Raw genomic sequence first — 22,293 nt, 5'->3', positions numbered from 1 at the left:
AAAGATTATTATTACAGTGGGAAAGGTTTCAATTCATCTGGGAAGAATTTAAACTGCTAGGATTCCAGGAAGGTTTTCATTCCATAGGGAGAGATTAGTCCATTTGGGACTCCTGCACTGAACATCAGTTTAGTCCAGTGGCTCTCAACCTTTTCCTTTCCACTCAAATAAGTAATTGTTAAGTAATCCCTCAATAACCACAGAATATCTATGGCATCCTATAGGTGTTCTGTGGTCAGTAAGGAATTACATAAAATGGTATGAGAGTGGAAAGAAAAATAGTTGAGAACCACTGGTTTAGTCTATTAGCGAAGGGAGTCAGACTTCTGGAAATCTGCGATGATAAAGGTTACAATTACTGGCATCCTGAACAGGGAGAGACTGAGATCATTCGGATTGTTCAACAGGAAAGGCTTTCGTTCATTGGGACTCTTAATAGGACTGAGAAATGCATCACGCTGGTGACGAAACAGGTGCTGGTATCATGCAGTCTTGGCCTGAAGTCTAGAATGAGGGCAAGGTATCTCGCCTTCACACACAGGACCCCTGGGCTAAAACAATGCCGTGAAGCTCATTCGTGGTCATTTTTCGGACTGAAGATGTTTGACTTTGATGATCTCCTCAGTCCTATCAAGTTTTAATTTGCACCCTTCAAATTTACTAGTGGACTCCATACATGATATCACCTACAACTCTGAGATTCTGTTTCCTTTGGGCCAGGCAGAATTTCTACTTACCAGAAGTGCAACTGCACTCAAGGAAAAGATATGTATACAAAAGAGAGAAACGTACAGAAAGAAAGAAATGTAAACAAACTGACTGTGCAAAATACAGAAAATAAATATTCAGTCACAAATAATCTGCCAAGTAAGAATCCTTAAATGAGTCTCTGATTGAGTTTGTCAATGAGGAGTCTGATGTGGAGGGGGAGCAGCTGTTCCTGAACCTGGTAGTGTGAGTCTTGTGGCACCTAGACCTTTTTCCTGATGGCGGAGTAGTGAGAACAGAGCGTGCGTTGGGTGGTGTGGATCCTTCATGACTGCTTGCTGCCCACTTATTTTGCATCTGCATTCGAGTAACATCACTTTTTTTTTGCACTAACTGCCTCTAAGGATTTATCCATCCTATTACATTTACTCTCTTTTTTCCGTCGCGTGGTAGTTTAATTTCTATTTACTATTTGGCAATGTATTTTATGATCCTGTGTGGCTAGAGCAAGCAGATACGTGGGTGTATCTGCACACTGTGCTTGTGTATCTTATCAGAGCTGTGAACAGCTCCTCCAACGGTGCCTCTAACAAGCTTTGTTAAGAGGTCCTGATATCAATTCCGCTCAGTGTCAAATCTTAACATGCGTCACTTTATAAGTACAATTTCTTTGCTTTATTTTGACTTATTCAAGAAAACTGAACAAGCAGAGGAGAGAGAGCAGGGACCTGGGCCCTTAATGTCTCTAGCACAGAGGAAGCAAATGTCCTAACATTAAGAAAGGGCAAGAGGGGAAGTGGTGGAAATACAAAATATCCACATCCACTGTAAAGAGTGTCTGTTTGCTGGAATTGACTTGTTTCTATATCATTTCATTGCCCAATTATGCAAAGCTATGTAAAAGCATTTGGTCTACGTGCAGTAAAAACACAATACTGGAGGAACTCAGCAGGTCACCCAGTGCACTTTATATAGCAAAGATAAAGATACATAATCAATGTTTCGGGCTTGATCCCTTCATCAAGGTATGAAGAAGATGTAGGTAGACAGGTATCTGAATAAAATGGTGGCGTGTTGGGGGAGTCAGGGAGAGGAGAACAGGCTCACAGGGAGGAGGTAATAGGTGGATATGGGAGGGAGGGCACAAGAGAAAACAGGGGGAGGGGGGATAGCTCTGTGGAGAGCTGGAAGAAAGGAATCAGAGGTATAAGGAGAAGAAGTAGAATAGAGTGTGGTCTAGCAGAAACTGAAGAAGTCCATGTTAATACGATCCAGCCCAGACGGAATACTAGATGTTGCTCCTCCAATCCTGCACTGCAAGCTGAGGGCTGTCTGTAAACTGGAGGAGCAACACCTAGTATTTTGTCTGGGCACTCTCCAGCTGGACGGTCTTCTGTTTCTGTTAGGCCACTCCCTGTTCTCCCTCTCTTCCCCATCCCTCTGTCTCCTTCCTCCCGCTCTCCTCCGTCTCTCTCCATTCACAGAGCTATGCCCCTTCCTCCTGTCTTTGAGACCGTTCTCCTCCCCTGCTCTTTCCTCCCCACCATTTTATTCAGGTGCCTGCGTACATTTACTCATACCTTGATGAAGGGCTCAGGCCCGAAACACTGGTTATGTATCGTTTCTATATAAAATAGGCTCTGTGACCTGCTGTGTTTCTCCACCATTGTGTTTTTACTTCAATCACGGTGTCTGAAGACATTTGTGTTTCACTCCAGTCTGCATGCAGACTTGTTTGGAGGTACAGTGCTTGGTAGAACAATTGACCATAACGTAAGTACTCACCAAATATCACACTTCACTGTTAGCTCTGTTGTGAAATTTCCTTCCGTGGTACAAAAGATTTTGATGAAGCAACTACTGCAAAATTTTCTAGACAGAAGCTGTCTACATATTAAGAGCTCAAAACAAGGCTTCCAAAGCTTCCTGTCTGCTTTTGTGCTTCATCCTAGGGATTTTCTGTTTATATTTCAGATTTACACCAATTGAAATATTCTTTTTTTTAAATGATTTGGCACAGTTGAGGCCCTTCAGCCCACAATGTTGTGGCGACCAAAAATACCTAAACCACCCCTATCCATAACCCTCTATATTTATTTCATCCATGAACCTGTTTAAGAGTCTCTTAAATGGCCCTATTGTTCCAGCCTCCAACAGCACCCTGTCAATGCATTCCAGGCACCCGCCACTCTCTGTGTAAAAAAAAAAGCACCCCTGATGTCTCCTCTAAACTTTCCTCCCTTCACTTTGTACAGATGTCCTCTGGTGTTTGCTTCTCCTGCCCTGGATGGGGGCGGGTGGGGGTAAGGTGCTGGCGATCGCCTCTCATAATCTTGTAGACCTCTATTAAGTCACCTCTCATCCTTCTTCTCTCCAAAGTAAAAAGCCCCAGCTTGCCTCATAAGACGTATTTTCCAATCCAAGCAAATAATGCTAAACCTCCCCATAACTTCCACATCTTTCCTGTAATGAGGTGACCACAAATTAACACAATATTCTCAGTGTGGTCTCACCAGAGATTTGTAGAGCCTTGGTTCACACGACAATAAATAATTTAATTCATTGGATAAATAATATGGGATTTAATGAGAGTAAATGAAGGTAAAAATAAGAATTGGCTCGTTATTGTCTTTATTCCAGAAGATTCCGAAGATACAGAGCATAGATTTAAAGTAAGGGGCACCTTAATCACACAAAGGGTGGTGGGTGTATGGAAGGAGCTGTTAGAGGTGAGTAAAATTGCAATGTTTAAAAGACAGTTAGACAGGTACATGATATATGGGCCGAACACCAGGCAAATGGGATGAGCTTCAGGAAGAAAAACACTGCAAGAGCACCTGCACGATATGGACTGCGGCGACCAATGAAGGAAGAGTCCGTCTGGAATGGGCAATAAATCTCAGCCTCACCAGCAGCAGAATCACAGCTCAGAGACTGACAGAAAAAAGTTGTAGACCTTTGAGAAAGGGCTAGTTATATCAAGATCTTATAGAAGGAATAGTAACAGTTAATACACAATGCAATTGCGTTCTTAAACTCTCACAGATAGTGGGGATAAGATGAAGACTGTAATCTGCTTGAATCTACAACTTTCCTGATGTGGTAGATGGATCACAGTTCAGATCTTTTTATATGCAAATACAACAACAACTTGCATTTATATATCTTTGTTTACTTGATAACTAAGGACGTCAAGGGTTATGAGGAAAATGCAGGAGAATGGGGTTGCAAGGAGGAATGCATCAGCCATGAACAATGCACAAATATGCTGGTCAGTGGGCCCTTCATTAGATATAAGCATACACACCCATTAATTTATTAGACATGGAGCTCAGGCCAGAAACGTTGGTTGCCCTTGACTTCCTAGGGAAGCTGCATGCTCTACTGAGTTTCTCCAGCACATTTGTGTATTGCCCTTGACCCCAGCATCTGGAGTCATTCGTGTTTAACTACGTCAACTGGTGGAGCAGACTGGATGGGCCAAGTGGCCTAATTCTGCTCCTACCTCCTGTGGTCTTGACCTAGTAAGATATCGCAAGCCATTCCTGTGACAAAGCACAGACACTCATGAAGCAATGTGAGGACGTGATTAAAATCTTTTCCAAAGGGGAAAGTTTTAAGCCTAGATAGATTCAAGGTTATTTTATTGTCATGTAATAAAACAGAAACTTTGATATAACACAAAATTTCCTTTAGTCTACCATAAAGCAGACAAAGATTTGCTATCAGCAGAAATTGCCCCAGCGCCCCTTACAGCCAGAGAAAGAGAGTTCCCCCAGGGTCACTGAATGTCACTGGATTTATTTCTAGCACCTCCACTGTCTTTGCAGCCACACAGCCTTCAGTCCAAACCATTGGCTACCCAAGCTCCAGATGCACACCTCTGACATGATCGGGAAACCTCCAATACCCTCTCGTACCCCAGTTTCAATACCTGGTATCTCTTCAGCCAGTCTCGAACCAGTTTCCGGAAATCCACAACCTAGTGTGACTGCAGTCGACAGCAGCCAGCAGCCAGCAGCCTGCATGATTACCTTGCCTTGAATCACCGCCTGTGTGTTCGTCAGCCTCGCACCCTCTCACTGGTCCGCTGCCATGTTTTCTGGTGCCTGTGCCAGGCCTCTGCTTCCCTGGGGTCTGCAACCCTTCGTGTTTGCTGCCAATCATAAAATTAAACCACCATTGGCTCCTTTAACAGGACGTTTCCAGCCTGTATAATGCCGACAGAAGTTGAACTAGCTGGTTGTACTCCACGGGGAATGCAGAGACTTCACTCCTCGCTCTCCGCGGATTTGCACCAGTGACAACAATGCCGTTACTGGAGCTCCGGCAATGCGGCCTTTATTCTGAAATACAGAGGATCCTTAAGCTTTCCTTGGATTCCAGCAACAAGTGGGCATAGCCAACGAATGGTTGAGATCAGGGAAGATGCAAGAGGTGAAACACACTAACTGTGGAAGGAACACAACCGGCCATACAGCATCCATGGAAGATAGTAGGCGTAATGGGCCCAAACCTTTCCATGGATGCTGTCCGGCCTTTTATGCTAGTCTATTGGATTCCTTTAAGTAAAAACACAGAAGGGCTGGAGGAAGTCAGCCAGTCTTGTTGCACCCATAGGAGGCTTCAGAGGTTTCTGGACTGAGTTTTTCTTCAAGATATGATGCAAGGTCTTCAAATTTGGGTTAACTACTCTGTTAGATTCCTGTTAGATTAACAATTTTCTGCTAATTTTTAAAAGTAGACATACAGCACAATAACAGGTTCTTCTGGCCCAGAGTCTGCGCCGGCCATATACACCCATGTGACCATCAAAACATAATGTTGAAGAAACTCAGCTGGTCAAACAGTATGTAACAAAGAAAAAGATGCATAACCAGTGTTTTGGGCTGGAGCCCTTCATCAAGGTAAACACCTTGGTGAAGATCTCAAGCATCTCCATCTTGGGAAACAAGCTTTCCACAACAGATGTTTGGAGCATCAGAACCAGAATCAGAATTTATTGTCATGAACCAAGTCATGAAATTCGTTGTTTTTCTTGATCTCTCTGCCTCCATCTTGGAAGACAAGCTTTCCATAGACATTTTTTAAAACTTCTTTTACACCCAAGTGAACGTCCAAACTCCAACTGAGTTCCTCCTACAGTTTGTGCATTTCTCGATTTTTCCAGCATCGGTGGGTCTCTCGTTTATACAAGAGATGGGATCCACAGAGGTTTCATAAGTGGAGAGGATGAGTGAGTAAGGCTATCTCGGCAATCAGCTGAATTGAATGACTGATGCAGAGTGATATTCTGCATTCAATCTGTTTCCATTACGTTGGTTCCATCAGATAACTAAAATGTGGGCTCAGAATCTGCTACCATTTCTGCATCCTCTTCCCTCCCCCCTGTTCTTGCTGCCTGGCCTCATTAGTCAAGTGTGAACTGACATTACCTGCCCGGCCATCTCTCTCTCACCCATCTCCCAACTCCTTTACTGGGCAGGAGGTGAGGGTGGGAAAGGTGGTGTCTCAGAAGTTCAAGGGTAAATGGGTAATGTGAAAGGAGGGAGAAGCCCCTTTCACATCACCCATTTACCCTTGGACTTCTGAGCAAGTCTCAAAACAGAGGTGGTCTCAAGGCTGATTGGTTGTCATTCCTGCGAATTCAGCTCCTGATCGACTTATGACATGTGATGGAACATCTGAACATAGTTGACAATCTTAACCTAGTGTTGTTATGAGCCCAGAGGACCCCAAAACCCAACAGCAATAGATATTCACCAAGATAAATGGTTACTTAAACAAAAGTTGCTTTTCATTATCTTTAAACATGAAAATGGAATCAAACTTTAACTTATCTTTGTTGACTTACTTAATCTAACTTAACCCCCTTCTAATTCTAAGCGCACATATACTGAATGTGTGTGTAAGTTCAGAAAGAGTTCTTTGGTTCACAGTCCAATCTCACTTCTCATTCCTCCAAGTTCACTGGTTGCAGGCAATGCTTATACTGTGCACAGAATCTAACATTTATAAAGTTCACCAGGCTTTGGTGCTTGAAAGGTAAATGATTTCCACTCAGAAAGGATCTTTCAGAGAGAGATTTGTTGTTCCAAGACATCTACAACTGAGGTACTTCCATCAGTAACCTCAGTGTCTTGTTAACGAAACTTGCCCTGTCAGGGTTCTCCAAATGATAACCTCTTTCTTTCAGGCCACCACCAATTTCCTTTTTGTTTATCTTATTCCAAGTGAAACATTAGACAGCCAGTCCTCGCCTCTTGCATGAACCACAAGGGCTTTGACCAGGTCGTCTTCCAGTTGGACTTGCCAGCTTGTCCTGTTCCAGTCCAAGCTACTTCTACTGGCTGTAACACTGTACAAGTGATCTCAGTTTTTCTTTCTCTCTCTCTCTCTCTCTCTCTCTCTCTCTCTCTCTCTCTCTCTCACACACACACACACACACACACACACACACACACACACACACACACACACAAACAGAAAGCCTGTTTGACTGTCTCTGCTTGCAAAACCACATGACCCTCTTACAACAGCAAGCTCTCCTTCCAGACAGCCGTGGCTCCAGCATTCTCTTTCATCTGTTGCCTTTGGTAAGCAACAATCCATTAGTGAAGTCTCTTGAGCACTCTTCAAAGCTCTTGCAAAAGGTGCGAGAAGCCACTATGTCTAGCGTTAGCAGAGCTCCAGTATTTCAAATAAGATTATTTTAAAGTGTTTGTATGTGACCTACTCTAACAAACTTTTTCAAATTTATCTCCCCAAAACATTTTTATATACTCTGTCACAGTGTTAACTAAGTTAGCTCAGACATAGATAGGTTAGGTGGAATCTTATTCTTCCCAGAGTGAAAATATTGCAGACAAGAGGGCGTGCATTTAAAGTGAGGAGAGTGGGGTCATTTAAAGGAGATGTGTAAGCATTTCACACAGAGTGGTAAGTGCCTGGAAGTAGATATGACAGCAGTGTTTAAGAGCCTTCGAGGTAGGCACCATGAACATGCAGGCAATAGAGAGATATGGGTCCTATGCAAGCAGCAGAGATTTAATTTAATTTGGGCATCATGGTCAGCACAGACAATATGGGTTGGAGGGCCTGTTCCTCTGCTATACTGTTCCACGGTTGGTTTCCAGTAGATGAGCTCCCTGCACAGAATTCTTCATCATTTGGATTACATTTATTTAAAACTTTCACAATAAGTTAAGATAAAGATCTTTTGATTGTGTGCAATTTTTGGTCACCTACAGGAAAGTTACCAATTAGATTGAAAGTGGGAGGAGAAAATTTACAAGGACGTTGCCAAGAATTGAAGAGCTGAGTTCTAGGTTAGGACTTTATTCCCTGGTTCATCGGAGAATGAGGGAAGATTTGATTAAAAATTATGTAGAGTATGGATAGAGTAAAAACAAGCAGGCTTTTTCCACTGAAGTTGGATGAGACAAGAACAAGAGGACATGGGTTAAGGGTGAAATGGAAAATATTTAAGGAGAACATCAAGCGTGGTGAGGGTCTGGAATGAGCTGCCAGTGGAAGTGGTGGATGCAGGTTCAATTTCGACATTTAGGAGGAGATTGGACAGGTTCAGGTTGAGTGCAGGTTGTCGGATCAAGGCAAATTAAATAGTTTTGCATGGACTAAATGGGCTGTTGAGCCTGTTTCTGTGCTGTAGTGTACTATGGAAATGCTGAATCTGATGGTGTCGTCAGGGGATATTGGAGAGGTACATGGATGAGGGGGGTGGGGTATGTTCCGGGTACAGGTCAGTCGGATTAAGCAGAATAAATAGTTCAGCCTGGACTAGATGGGTCAAAGGGCCTGTTTCTGTGTTCTACGGACCTAAGATTCTAACTTTAATTCTTTTGGGGCTGAAACTCATAATGTAAGGGTAGAGGAGGCAAAACCTCTAGATCTAAACAGAGCAGGAGGAGTCATAAACAAGACTCTCATTGAGAGCTGGAAAGTGACATCGGTCTCAACAGCACTTTTCAAGCTCGACTGACCAAGATGCGCTGAAGGGTCTCACTCTGGGTAACCTAGTCAGGAAAAGTTGGAGAAGCGGGGCTTGTCTTCACTTGCATTTAGGATCACGAGAGGTGATTTGACCAAAATATTTGAGAGTGAGAGGATGTTGTGGAGAAATGTCACTGTTTAATAATAAAAGATTGCCCAGTTAAGACAGAACTGAGGCTAATGTTTTTTCTTCTCAGAAGCTTGTAAGTTTTTGGAACTAAAGCGGAAGACAAAGGAGGGGCACAGTTAGCATAGCAATGAGCGCACAGCAACTAGGTTTCGAATCCCAGGCTGTCTGTAAGGAGTTTGTACGTTCTCTCCGTGTCTGTGTGGTTTTTCCCTGGGGGCTCCGATTTCCTCCCATCCTTCGAAACATACCAGGGGTGTAGGTCAATTGAGTGTAATTTGGCAGCACGGGCACATGAGCTAGAAGCGCCTGTTAGCATGTTATATGTCTAAACTTAACATTTTAAAATAAAATTTTAACACTTAAAAAGGAAAATCTATGAGTTAAACAAGAAAGTGCGATGCTGGGGTTGAGTGCAATACATAAATGTGCTGGACGAACTCAGCAGGCCATAGGAAGTAAAGGGGAACCAATATTTTGGGCCTGGGCCTGTCCTTGAGTGTCAAAGTGAGTAATTTTAAGGCAGGATGCTTCATGAGGAAGGGGATGCAAAGGTACAAGGTAAATACTTGAGGACGTGCGTTTAAGGTGAAAGAGTGGAATTTTAAAAGTGATCGAGAGGGTTTTTTTAACACAGTGTTAGTTGCCTCAAGAGGGCTGTCTGCAAATTGCTGACACAACAGTGGTTTCAAAGGCATGTGGACGGACTCATAAATAGGAAATGGAGGGATATGCATCAAGTACAAGGAGCAGAGATTTAATTTAATCTGGCATCACTTTCAGCACGGCCACCATGCACTGAAAGGCCTGTTCCTGTGCTGTACATGTTCCATGGACTTAAGAATAAGCCACTTTTATTAATTGGTAGAGCAGACTCAAGGGGCTGAGTGGCCTATTTCTGCTACTGATTTGTATATCCTATGTGTTGTATAGTCAGGATAATGTGAACTATTTTGTAACCATGTAAAAATACACCCTTCTCACTGTAGTAACTGTACTGCACCACTGTGGGGCATATGGACATGAGTGTGTAAACAGTTTCCTGAGATGGTGGAAGGCATCAGTAAATAAAGTCTTGTGCGATTTCAATCTTGCATCTCTAAGTTATTTAAAAAGCCTCCCAAGTAGCTCCAGGGACATAACATGGTGGCAGCGGTATAAGAGAACAAGAATAAAGCCATACAATTAACATAACATAACATAACAATTACAGCACGGAAACAGGCCATTAGGCCCTTCTAGTCCGCACCGAACCAAACACCCCTTTCTAGTCCCACCTCCCTGCACAATGCCCATAACCCTCCATCTACTTCTCATCCATATACCTGTCCAACCTTTTCTTAAATAATACAATTGACTCCGCCGCCACTATTTCTCCCGGAAGCTCATTCCACACGGCTACCACTCTCTGAGTCAAGAAGTTCCCCCTCATGTTACCTCTAAACCTCTGCCCCTTAATTCTTAACTCATGTCCTCTTGTTTTAATCTTTCCTCCTCTTAACAGAAATAGTCTATCCACATCCACTCTGTCTATCTCTTTCATAATCTTAAATACTTCTATCAAATCCCCTCTCAACCTTCTACGCTCCAAAGAATAAAGACCTAATCTGTCCAATCTCTCCCTATACTCTAGATGCTTAAACCCAGGTAACATTCTGGTCAACCTTCTCTGCACTCTCTCCACTCTGTTTATATCCTTCCTATAATTAGGCGACCAGAACTGCACACAGAACTCCAAATGAGGCCGCACCAACGTCTTCTACAATCTCAACATCACCTCCCAACTCCTATATTCCATTGATTGTAAATTACTGAAATATGAAGGAGAAGAAGAGAAAAATATTACTGAAAAGAACATGGCTGGAGCAACAGCATTACACTCAGTAATGGACTGGGAGGCTGAATACATTGTGGAATCATTTTAAAAGTTTCAGTAGGTGCAATTTAGCATTAAAAACCTATTTTAAAAATGTAACAGCAGAGGAGAGGGACAGTTATATACTTCTCTGGATGGGGGAGCGAGGCCTTGACTTATTTAATAGCTGGGATCTTACAGAGGTGGAGAAAAATGATCCAGAGCAGATATTTGCAAAGTTTGTTTCTCACCTTGATCCGTCTAATCATAGAATTAAATGCTATGAATTGCAAAGCTTAATGCAAGAGACTGATGAAACTGTTGATAACTTCCTCACTAGACTACAAATTATTGCTGCAAAATGTAGATTTAGGATATAAAGTTGATCAACTAATATGGAGGAATGCCCATCCCGAAGTACAAAAGTCTCTTATCGGGAAGGATAGCTTGAAGCTGGCTGAAGGGATAGACACAGTCACAGCTTTCAAAGCCACGAGGAAACAAATGAAATCCCTATCTATGCAGACCCACAGCAAAGAGATGGAAGGGTTGATGCTATAAAGGACACAATTAGAAAAGTGCAAACCCCCAAGACCTGGAAGGAAATGCAGCAGGCAACACCTTTTTGATGACCGAAATAAACGCCCTGCATACTCTTCTGAATGTAGAGCCTGTGGTAAAGCAAACTACTAGGTGAAGATGTGCAAGTCTGGTATGAAGAAAATATTGATACCAATGAAGAAAAAAGACAAGCAGAAGATCCACTACATAAAAGGAAATAACAATGAAGACTCCGACACCCAGATACTGGACATGGAATCCATACACCTTCACGAGATGTCGGGTGAGATGAAAGAAGGAAACGAGTGGCACACAAGGATCCAAATACAGAGGACAATCCAGAACAAGCCTATGATATTTAACCTAAAGGTGAAGGTGGATACTGGATTTCAAAACAACATCCTTCCACTCAGGCTCTACTGCCAGATGTTCCCAGAGAACATAATAAAAGGGTATCCAAAAGATAGTGCATTGGAAACAACAAATCTCACATTAATGGCCTATGGGAGAACTAAGATGATTGGCTGCCATAAGTGAAAGAACATCCTGTGTACGTTCTACGTGGTAGATGCAGATGGACCAGCAATTCTAGGTCTGGATAGCTGCCAGGAGTTGCAATTGATCTCTGTCAATTATGAGATCCAGATTAAGAAGATATCAAAAGGATCAACAGAAACACACAACAAAAAGAGGAAATGATTTCCACAGAAGTACCTTATAGGCCACAGCACACAGTGGGAGCAGACTTGTTCATCAAGAATCAAGAGTGGTATTTAATAGTAGCCTGTTACTACTCTGTTTCCATTCATCAAAAGGGTGAAAGACCTGATAGTATCAACTATGACCTCAGAAATTAGGGCTCTCTTTGCTGAACAAGGAATAGCCAAGCAAGTAATACATGACAATGGAACGCAGTAATGTCACAAGAATTCAGAAAGCTGGCTGCAGAGTTTGCATTTGTCATCAATACATCATCCCCATACTACCCCAAAGGTCATGAATTCATTGAAAGGCAAGAGCAAACTGAAACGCACAGTGATTAAGTGTCACGAAACAAAAGAAGACCCATACCTAGCTCTTCTATAATTACAAGCAACGCCTTTAAGGGCTGACATGAAGTCCCCGGCAGAACTTCTGAATGGTAGAAGATATAAAACAACTCTGCCAAGCGAAATATACCCTCCAGAAGACCAGGAGGAAACCAGAAGAAGACTGGCTGACATGCAAGAAGAAGGATGCCAGCATTATAACAAACATGCACAAACACTGCCAGAACTCTTCAGAGGGCAGCAGGCGCATATTCAAGAGCCGATGTTGAAAACATGGACCCCAATAAAGGTCATCAGAGATGCTGAGACACCAAGATCATACATTGTTGAGACAGACTCTGGCAATCAGCTGAAGAACGACAGAATTCACATCTGGCTGACACAAGATGTGATGAAGCAGAAACCTTTAACACCAGCAAAGCCTGCAACACCAAAATCAAGTGAGGCATTATGTGAAGAGACTAATATCAACACAGTAGATGTCAGGTGAAGCACAACAAACTACATCACCTACCCGTGGATCAGCAACACAGAGCCCAACGGTCGCAGCCAAATCCACAAGATGGTGAAGGAACATACTGCCACCAGTGTGATATTAGAACTATTTAAAAATTGTTGTGTAAATAAACTAGTGTACAAGTTCAGTTACTTAAGTTGCACTGGAAAGAAAGTGATAAAGAACATTGAATTTTTCTTTATCTTTAGAAGGAGGGATGTTATATAGTCAGGATAATGTGAACTATTTAGTAACCGCGTAAGAAAACACCCTTCTCACTGTATTAACTGTAGGGCACCTCTGTAGGGCGCATGTATATGTATATGTGAGTGTGTGAACAGTTTCCTGAGATGGTGGAAGGCATCAGTAAGTAAAGTTTCTTGTTGTTTGAATCTTCCATGTCTAAGTTATTTAAGAAGCCTCCCAAGTAACACAGAGACATAAAACTATGTCACAGGATGATACAAGGATTTGATACCAAGACACTATGAAGAAGAGAATAAAAGGACATATCCAATTTGAGCACATCTAGGTGAAGCAACAGTGTCTCTGACCACCGAGGCAGAAAATAATAGTGACTGTGTGTGTATATACTGTTTATTTATAAATATATAAGCAATGAATTCACTCCCACACGGCTACATTTGCAGTACAGAATTCTAACCACAGCTTTACCTTATGCTCAGGCAGAAACTTTTATAGTTATACACCCACCCATTCAGAGTGTGTGCACGTGAGGAATGGGGGAAGGTGGGGCTGATTCATAGGCTTGACATTTTGTTCCTCTTGGTTAGTAGAATGTGTTGGTGCTGCTTTCCGCAGACAGAGATACAAGGCAATGAGACGATGTCACACTTCTTCAAAAAAGCCTCAAAGCACATTTTACAAAACAAATTGCTGTTGAAATGTGCTGACGTGCAGAGAAATGCATTTAAAGTTTCAGCAAAAGTATTGATCAAAGAAGATCAGGGAAAACATATTCGTAATGATCTTACACATTCAGAATAGGAAGGGGGAAAAACTAATCTATTCCAGTCACTGGGAAAAATCCAGTGATCCTCCTCCATCTCACCAATAACTATGGAGCATGGCAGCACAGTACAGAGCCTCTGTCCATGATGTTTTGCTGACCTATGTAAATCCCACAGCAATCTAACCCTTCCCTACCTCACACCAATAATTCTAATTTTCTTACATTCATGTCTGAGAGTCTTTTGCATGTCCCAGTTGCTCTAGCCTCCACTACCAGCCCTGGCAATGTATTTCAGGCCCCCACTACTCATTGTGGAAATACCCTAACTCTGACAGCATCCCAAAACCTTCCTCCACTCACCTTAAGCAGGTGTCCTCTGGTATTTTCTGTTGTCTTCCGGTGCTGACAGTCCACTCTAACTAAACCCCTCATAAGCTTATATAGCTCTATCAAGGCACATTTTATCCTTCGTTGCTCTAAAACACCAGCTATGTCATACTTGTTTCATAAGACATGTTCTCCATTCGAGACAACATTCTGGTAAATTTCCTCGACCCCCTTCGCTAAAGAAAGACGATCAGTTTTACCTGCCAATTCCTGCTTCAATCGTTTTTCTGCCATCTACCAATCCCTGGATATTTCACATGGGGGCAATCCAACAAATGGGGAAGCTGGCTGCTGGTCCTCCTACGTGAATATGGTGTTTGGGAAGTGGATGGATCCACTTGATGTACTACCACCCTGTAAAGGAAAGGGAGATTTGTTATCATTGTGGCCCCCAAGATGAGCCCAACTATTTCAATGGCAGCGTAGAAGACAGAGGGTAATCATATAGAGCAGCCATTCTCAACCATTATTTGGCTATGCCCCCTTCCCCTTCCCCTTAGGACTCAAAGTTTTTGGGCTCCCTTCACTGTAAAGCAGTCAAGTTTTTGTTTCTTCCGTACTTCTCTCCTACTGAGGGTGTAGAGTGCTCATGGTACATCTTCAAGATGAAAGCTAATAGATTTTGGAACAAGGGGATATGGGAACTGACAGAAACTGGATCAGACAACATAGGATCAGCCTTGATTTTATTGAATGACAAACAATTTCTGCTGCGATGTTTATGCCCTTTTTCTTGTCCTTATTGTTGTCACTTCCAGTCCCCAGCTTATGAAATGACCTGACATGAAAATCTGACATAAAACATCGAACATTATAGCACAGTACAGGCCCTTCGGCCTTCGATGTTCTGCCAACCTACAGTATATATTCCTACCAACAAAAATACTAAACCCTCCCTAACTCATAATCCTCTATTTTTTTTCATCCATGTGCCTGTCCAAGAATCTCTCAAATGCCCGTAATATTTCACCCTTCACCACTAAACTAGGCAAGACATTCCAGGCACCCACAACTCTCAGTGTAAAAAAGAGACAAAGCAAATTTTCCCATTGATTTTTAACGTATCTTACAAATTAGCAAAAAAATACCAAAAAGTGATACTGTATTCAACAATAAGTTTAAGCAATACATATTCCATTAGTTTAATTATAGGTAGTGTTAGGGTGATTAATTAATGAAATTAAAGAATTATAGCTATTGAAAATGGGCATTTCCAACTTACGAGTGTTCTCAGGAATGGAACCTTTACTTCCTGTTTACTAACCCGCATCCAGATTTTTCTGAAGAGAAATCCTGCACCTCTTCAGTAATGTTTCATCTTTCTACAGTCCATTCCATAATATATCCATGTACCTGTCTATATCTTTTAAACATGGTAACTGTATCCACTTCCATCTCTTCCTTTGGCAACTTGTTCCAAACACTCTGTGTGAAAAGGTCCCTTTAAAATCTTTCCACTCATATCCTCTAGTTTTAGACTCCCTACCTTGGGACCACGACTACTTACCTAATCAATGGCCTCATGATTTTATTAAGGTCTATCAGGTCACCCCTCAGCCTCCTGCACTCCAGGGAGAAAAGCCCCGTCCCTATTCAATCTCCCTTTATAACTCACGGCTGCCAGTCCCAGAGACAGCCTCGTGAATCTTTTCTGCTCCATTTCCAACATGGAAAGTATTTCAGCCTCCGGCGCTACATCCACACCCTGACAGGCACGTAAATCACAAATAAATAATTGAAATGCTAATGGATCCTGAAAGAGATGGAACTCATTAAGGTGGTTTCCAAAATATGCTGAAGGCACTAAAAGCTAAGTATTATCATTGTTGAAAGAGAAGGCTCAAATATATCTCAGCAACATGATAACCAATTCCTTACTGATAAAGCAAAGCTTTTTTTTCCATGTTAAATGGCAGCATTTATCGATCAACCTTTGCCAACACAACTCATTGATTTTCCACTTGTCACATTACAGGTTGTGGGAACTTGCCGTGCAGAAATTGCCTGCCTGTTTTCCCTGAGTTAAGGCAGTGACTTTAGGTCAGAAACTATTTTGTTGGCTCCGAGTCTATCCAGAAGATTTGGAAGTACTCCACCATCCAAGTAGTTTGTGAGGAAGCTACAAATGATGCCGAGTTGACTTGAGAGGGTGAATGAATTTAGGACCAGCAGGTCACTCTTTGAAAACAAAGTGGTGACTCATTTAACATGAAATGCTTATTTTCTTAGAGGATCTCGTTCTACCTCCCATCCTCAAATATCAGTGGAAGAAGATATTTTTAGAATTTAAGACTGAATGTTTTCTTGGATTCAGAAGAGGGGGATCAGAGGTGGAGAGGATGAGCAAATGTAGGTTCTTGGGAGTCACTATCTCGGAAGATCTTTCCTGGAACTAGCACACCAATGGCATCATGAAGAAAGCCTCTACTTCCTCAGGAGTTTGCGGAGGAGCTAGCGGAGTTGCTCAAGTGAACTGGTACGGACTTGAAGGGCCGACATGGCCTGTTTCCGTGCTGTATACGGTTATATGGTTATATGGTAAATAAAGGGGTTACTGGAGTAGCCAGAAATGAGAACCATAATGATCTTAGTGAATGGTGGAGCAGGCTAGAGGGGCACAATGATCTATTCTTGCTCCTAAATCATGTTACTTGAGAGTACAATAAAACCCCCAGTATCTGGTACCTATGGGGGACTGATAGATAGCGGAAAAGTGAGTTTTCCAGTTGCTTGAGTGTTGCACGATTAGTGAACTAATGACAAAGTGTGCCAATTTTAAAGTTGTATATTTTTTACCTATTTATTTTCCACTATATTTTTTTTGCTGGTTGCTTGAGGCGGCTGGCTGCTTGAATTCTGGATAACAGGGGTTGTACTGTACTTGTATTTAACTTTGTTTATTTGTTACAAATTACCCAATACATTGAGAAGGGTTAAGCAGTCGAACTGCTGAACATTCATTCAACTGTGTAAAGATTATTCAAGAGCCTAATGGCTGTAGGGAATAAATTGTGTACATCACACTCTTAAGTTTCGTCTTGATGGGAGGAAAGAGAAAAGAGTGTATCTGTGGTGTGATGGTTCCTTTAATATGTTGGTTGGAATATATTAGTTGTAGGGAAGCTCCTAAAAGTGTATCCTATTCATAAGGGGTCCTAGGAATGTGCCAATATTTATAGACCATCCCCAGGCATGTGTCTGCATTTATAGGGAGTCCCCAGGCATGTGTCTGCATTTATAGGGAGTCCCCAGGCATGTGTCTGCATTTATAGGGAGTCTCCAGGCAGGTGTCAGTATTTATTAAAGGACTTGAGACACATGTTTTTATTTACAGATGGTCCTCAGGAATGTGTCAGCATTCATAAATGATCTCCAGGTATCATTTGGTATTTACAATCAGAATCCGAATCTATTGTCACAAAATTTGTTGTTTTACACCAGCTTTCTTAGTTCAAACATTCATATAAACCACCTGACAACAATAAATAAAAATAGTGCACAAAAAGTCAAAGGGAGGCAGTTTCTTTGGTTCATTGATTATTCAGGAATCTGATGGCAGCGGGGACGAAGCTGTCCTTGTGCTGCTGAGGGCTCGTCTTCAGGCTCCTATACCTTTTTCCTCATAGCAAAGGGCATGGCCTGGATGGTGGGGGTCCTTGAGGATAGAGGCCACTTTCTTAAGACTCCACTTCTTGTTGATGTCCTCAATGGAGTGAAGTCTGGTGCCTGTGATGTCGCAGAGGGTTTCTAGCCATCTGTCCATATTAAAATGGTTCTCCACAATGTGTGAGGATTTTTGAGGTGAGCTGAGTTGCATATGAAAGATGAGGTGGTTTTAGATTCTGGGTACCAATGACTCAGGTGTCACTGCCGTTGATCTCGATGCTGTGAATGATTCATCTGTGTTTGTAAGAAGAGGTCACATTGGACCCTGGTCATGACAAGATGCTGAGCTGATCCTGAGGGTGATAATATTGTTTCCCCATTCATTTGCTAATTAAATTGGCTCAGGTACTTCATCATACAGTGAGGCCCAAAAAAATCTGCAGATACTGAGATTGTAGTCGAAACACAGAAATGCTGGGGGAACTCAACTGGTCTCGCAGTGCCCTTAGGAGGTAAAGATTATATCCAACATTTTGGTCCTCCACCCTTCCTCAAAGCCTTATTTTCTTTTCGCCTCATGTAGTTGGTAGGAGAGAAGAATGGAAGAAACCAAAGCTTGACTGCTTCACAGGGAAGGGGGTCCATAAACTTTGAGCAGAGTTCTGGGGGAGGCATAGCCATAAGTAAGGTTGAGAATGGCTGGTCCAGATGAGTGGCACTGGCCCAAAGCATCGACCATTCTTCTTCTCCCCCGACATTGCTTGACCCACTGAGTGGCTCCAGCGGGTTGTGTTTAGGTTTTCTTTCTTTATCTACCTCAGGTTACTTGCACTAAACATCTTGGGTGGCCTAAATGAGTTGAGCATTTGGAAATAGTGGAAGCAGGTGTTCCTAGACAGACACATGAATAACGAAGCACAAAGACCACTGATGTTGCACTTGTGAGAGAACAATGAACTGCTGGGGGAACTCAGTGGGTCAGACAGCATCCATGGGGAGAAATGTTTTGGCAACATTTTCAGGTTGAACCCTTTATCAAGACAAAAGTGAAAAGGAGGGGAGGGATATTACACACAGAATGGGTGGCATTGTTAGTGAAGCAGTTGGTACAACACTATTACAACTCCAGTGACCCTGGGTTCGAATCTTATGCTGTTTGTAAAGAGTTTGTACGTTATCCCTGTGTCTGTGTGGGTTTCCTCTGGGTGCTCCGGTTTCTTCCCACCATTCAGAATGTACTGGGGGTTGTAGGTCAATTGGATGTAATTGAATGGCAAGGGCTCCTTGGTCAGAAGGGCCTGTTATTGTGCTGTATGTCTAAATTTAAAAAATAAAATTAAATTAAGGAAATTATCTGGAAGAGGGGACAAGAGTTGATAGGGGATAGGGCAGAAGATGAGAGATGTGGAGAGATTGGTGGAGGGAGAGAGCACTAGGTAGGGGGAAGAAAAAATAGAGAGAGAAAAAAATGCAGGTGTAGGGAAAGAAGAGATTAATCTAGTGGAGATGGGCAGTCACCGAAGCTGGAAAAATTGATGTTTATATAGTTAGGCTTAAGGGTGTCCAGGAGGAATGCGAGGTGTTGTTCTTCAGTTTTCATTTGGCCTCACCCTGATAATGGATGAGGCTGGGGGCAGACATGTCAATGGAGGGGTTAAAATGGTTGGCTACAGGAAGCTCAAGTTTAGGTGTCTGGTGAAGCGGTCACCAAATCTTCATTTGGTTTCACAGATAGAGAGTAGGCCACACCAAATACATATGGATAGACAGGGAGTGGAGGAATATAGACTGCTTCAAAACAAAATTGACGGTGCTGCTGGAGTTGCTTAACTGGCAACACTGCTGCTTGGGTGGACCCAGCAGAGTGGAGTCATAATGCTGCTCCAAAGTGTTCAGCCACCCTGTCCTAATGCTGATGGCTCTGTACAGACTTGAAATGGCCTGTTAAAAGGGCCGATCGTATTTTTAAGAGAGATCCTGCAACTCCAGAGGTCTGTGCCCAAGATGGCGGTGCCTGTGCTCGGCAGAGGGAAGAGGGGTTGCAGACTCCAGGGAGAAGCAGACTGGGGCAGGGCACCAGCAACGGGAGGAGCACCCTGTGTTAAGGAGGAGAAGTAGAGGAGACGACCCTACATCAAAAGGTTACCACAGTAGCAGATCAGAGAGGGGCTCAGTAGCTGTGGGACCATGCAGGCTACAGATGACTTGAGTCTGGCTTGTGGGAACCCAATATCAGAGCTGGGATTAAGAGTGTGCTGAGGGCAAGAAGGGCTCCTGACGTGCCTTGGTTGTTGAAGGTTCCGTGATCGTGTCGGAGGTTTTGATCTGGAGCTCGGGTTGCCGATGGATTGAATAGGAGTCTGTGAGGCTGCAGGAGCATTGGAGGAGAATCCACGAACACAATGATTCTGAAGGGACTCTCTTTTGCTTCTCTTTCTCTCTTTCTGTAAGGGGCACTCGCCGACACTAATGGCTATAGTTTGTCTGCCTTATGGCTGGCAGAAAACAAATTTGTGTAATATTACACATTCTGTACTATTACATGACAATAAATGAATCTTGAATCTTGACTGTATCATGTGCAAGCTACAGAGTCTTAGTTTAATTTGGCATCATGTTCAATACAGACATCATGTGCCTGTGCTGTCCCATTCTCTGTTCTATTTTCAACTGTAAAATTCCTTTCCAGACTGCATTGACACTTGGAAAGGCCAGGTGAGTTGATCGACCTGACTGGTGTTTTAAGACTTTCTAACGCACGTGACCTAAATAGTAACAGAGAGGGCCAGAGACACTCAACATGTCAGGGCTGCATCTGGAGAGGAAATATCTGGAGAGAAAATAAGTTCCTCCAGCATTTACTGTATGATTTTACTATAATCACAGAATCTGCAGACTTCGACATTTTCACTCCAGAAGATAGCTGGAGACTGCCACATTTAAGTCTGGAAGGGGAATGGAAGCATTCTCAATATCTTGATTTGGTGGAATTTAATGTTCAGCATCTTGCGTTCAGTTAGTAACCCAGTGAGACTTGAACTTCTGCAAATGCAACAGTATTGAACCAAATTTGTGTGAGTGCATAAAGATGCTGTCTTGTCTACATGTTATTGATTCTGCAAAGTATATCTCCATCCCTCACTCTGTCTGCCCTGTACTGTGGCATCAGTCCATGCTGAGTGATTGTATTTCAGGAATATCATGAGTTTTCAGTCTTGACTCCATGTGGCAGAAGATTATGGATTCAAATGTCATCTCAGAGCTTTGAGCAAGTGTTCAGTGGCAATGCTGCAGTGTTGAACAAGCTAACACTGCTTGCGATTTCAATGTTGGTCCAAAACATCCCCTGACTTTATTATGACGGACAGCAGTGAGGATATCTCAAGTATCACAGGCGATCTTCGTGCCTCAGCCAACAGAGAAAAAAAAATCTGATCTTTATCACTGCGTTTGTGGCAACTTGAGGTGAGAAGGATGGTTGCTCTATTATGCCCAACAGTAGCTGCAAAAAACTATTTTAACTGGTTCCTCTTGAGGGGGTTTAAAGTCAGCTTCATTTTGTGCCGTAGTTGGCATGGTAACACCACCAGCAAATGGGGTTCATATTCGGCACTGTCTGCAAGGAGCTTATTCATTCTCCCCGTGTCTGTATGGGTTTCCTCTGGGTGATCCGGTTTCCATCCACCCTCCAAAATGTACGGGGATTTGGAGGTTAATTGAGCAGCACAAGCTCGAGCACCAAAACAGTTTGTTAATGCTCTGCACATCTAAATTTTATTTAAAATCAAAAATTCTCATTCAATTTTTAAAATCCTTCCATTTTCCAACTCTCTCTCTCTCTCTCTCTCTCTCTCTCTCTCTCTCCCCCTCTTTTTCCGTAATCTCAGATTTCAGATTTGTTGTCAGAGTACATACATGACATTACATACAACCTTGATTCTTTTACCTGCAGGCCAGGCAGAATGACCTCTTAGTGGTAGTGCAAATAATACTCTACACAACATAGTCATGTAAACAAATAAAGAAATGTAAACAACTGACTGTGCAATACCGAGAGGAAATAAAGCAACAATAAGATGCACAAGTAAGAGTCTTTAAATGAGTCCCTGATTGAGTGTGTTGGTGAGGGGTCTGATGGTGGAGGGGTAGCAGCTGTTCCTGAACCTGGTGGTGCATCACCTATGGCACCTAGACCTCTTTTCCTGATGGCAGCAGTGAGAACAGAGCATGTGCTGGGTGGTGAGGGTCCTTGATGATTACTGCTGCTCTCCGATGGCAACATTCCCTGTAGATGTTGTTGATGGTGGGGAGGGTTTTACCTATGATGTCCTGGGCTGTGTCCACTACCTTTTACAGGGCTTTTCTCTCAGGGGTATTGATGTCCCCATACATGTCAGCACCCTTTCCACCATACAAATTTGTCAGGGTTTCTATGCCATACCAAACTTCCACAAACACCAGAGGATGTGGAGGTACTGACACACTTTCTTCACAATGCCATTAGTGTGTTGATTTCAG

General features: G+C 42.7%; 1 protein-coding gene across 1 annotated transcript in view; it reads left to right on the top strand.

The window, feature by feature from the left end:
* LOC138738576 (SAM domain-containing protein SAMSN-1-like) overlaps window positions 1–22,293 on the top strand; it is a 71,129-nt gene that overhangs the window by 754 nt on the left and 48,082 nt on the right. The gene's annotated exons all lie outside the window — the stretch shown is intronic.

The sequence above is a fragment of the Narcine bancroftii genome, chromosome 7 (assembly GCF_036971445.1).
Source record: "Narcine bancroftii isolate sNarBan1 chromosome 7, sNarBan1.hap1, whole genome shotgun sequence".
Classification (NCBI taxonomy): domain Eukaryota; kingdom Metazoa; phylum Chordata; class Chondrichthyes; order Torpediniformes; family Narcinidae; genus Narcine; species Narcine bancroftii.
The sequence above is the reverse complement of the archived record's forward strand: the minus strand, read 5'-3'. Positions and strand labels throughout refer to the sequence as shown.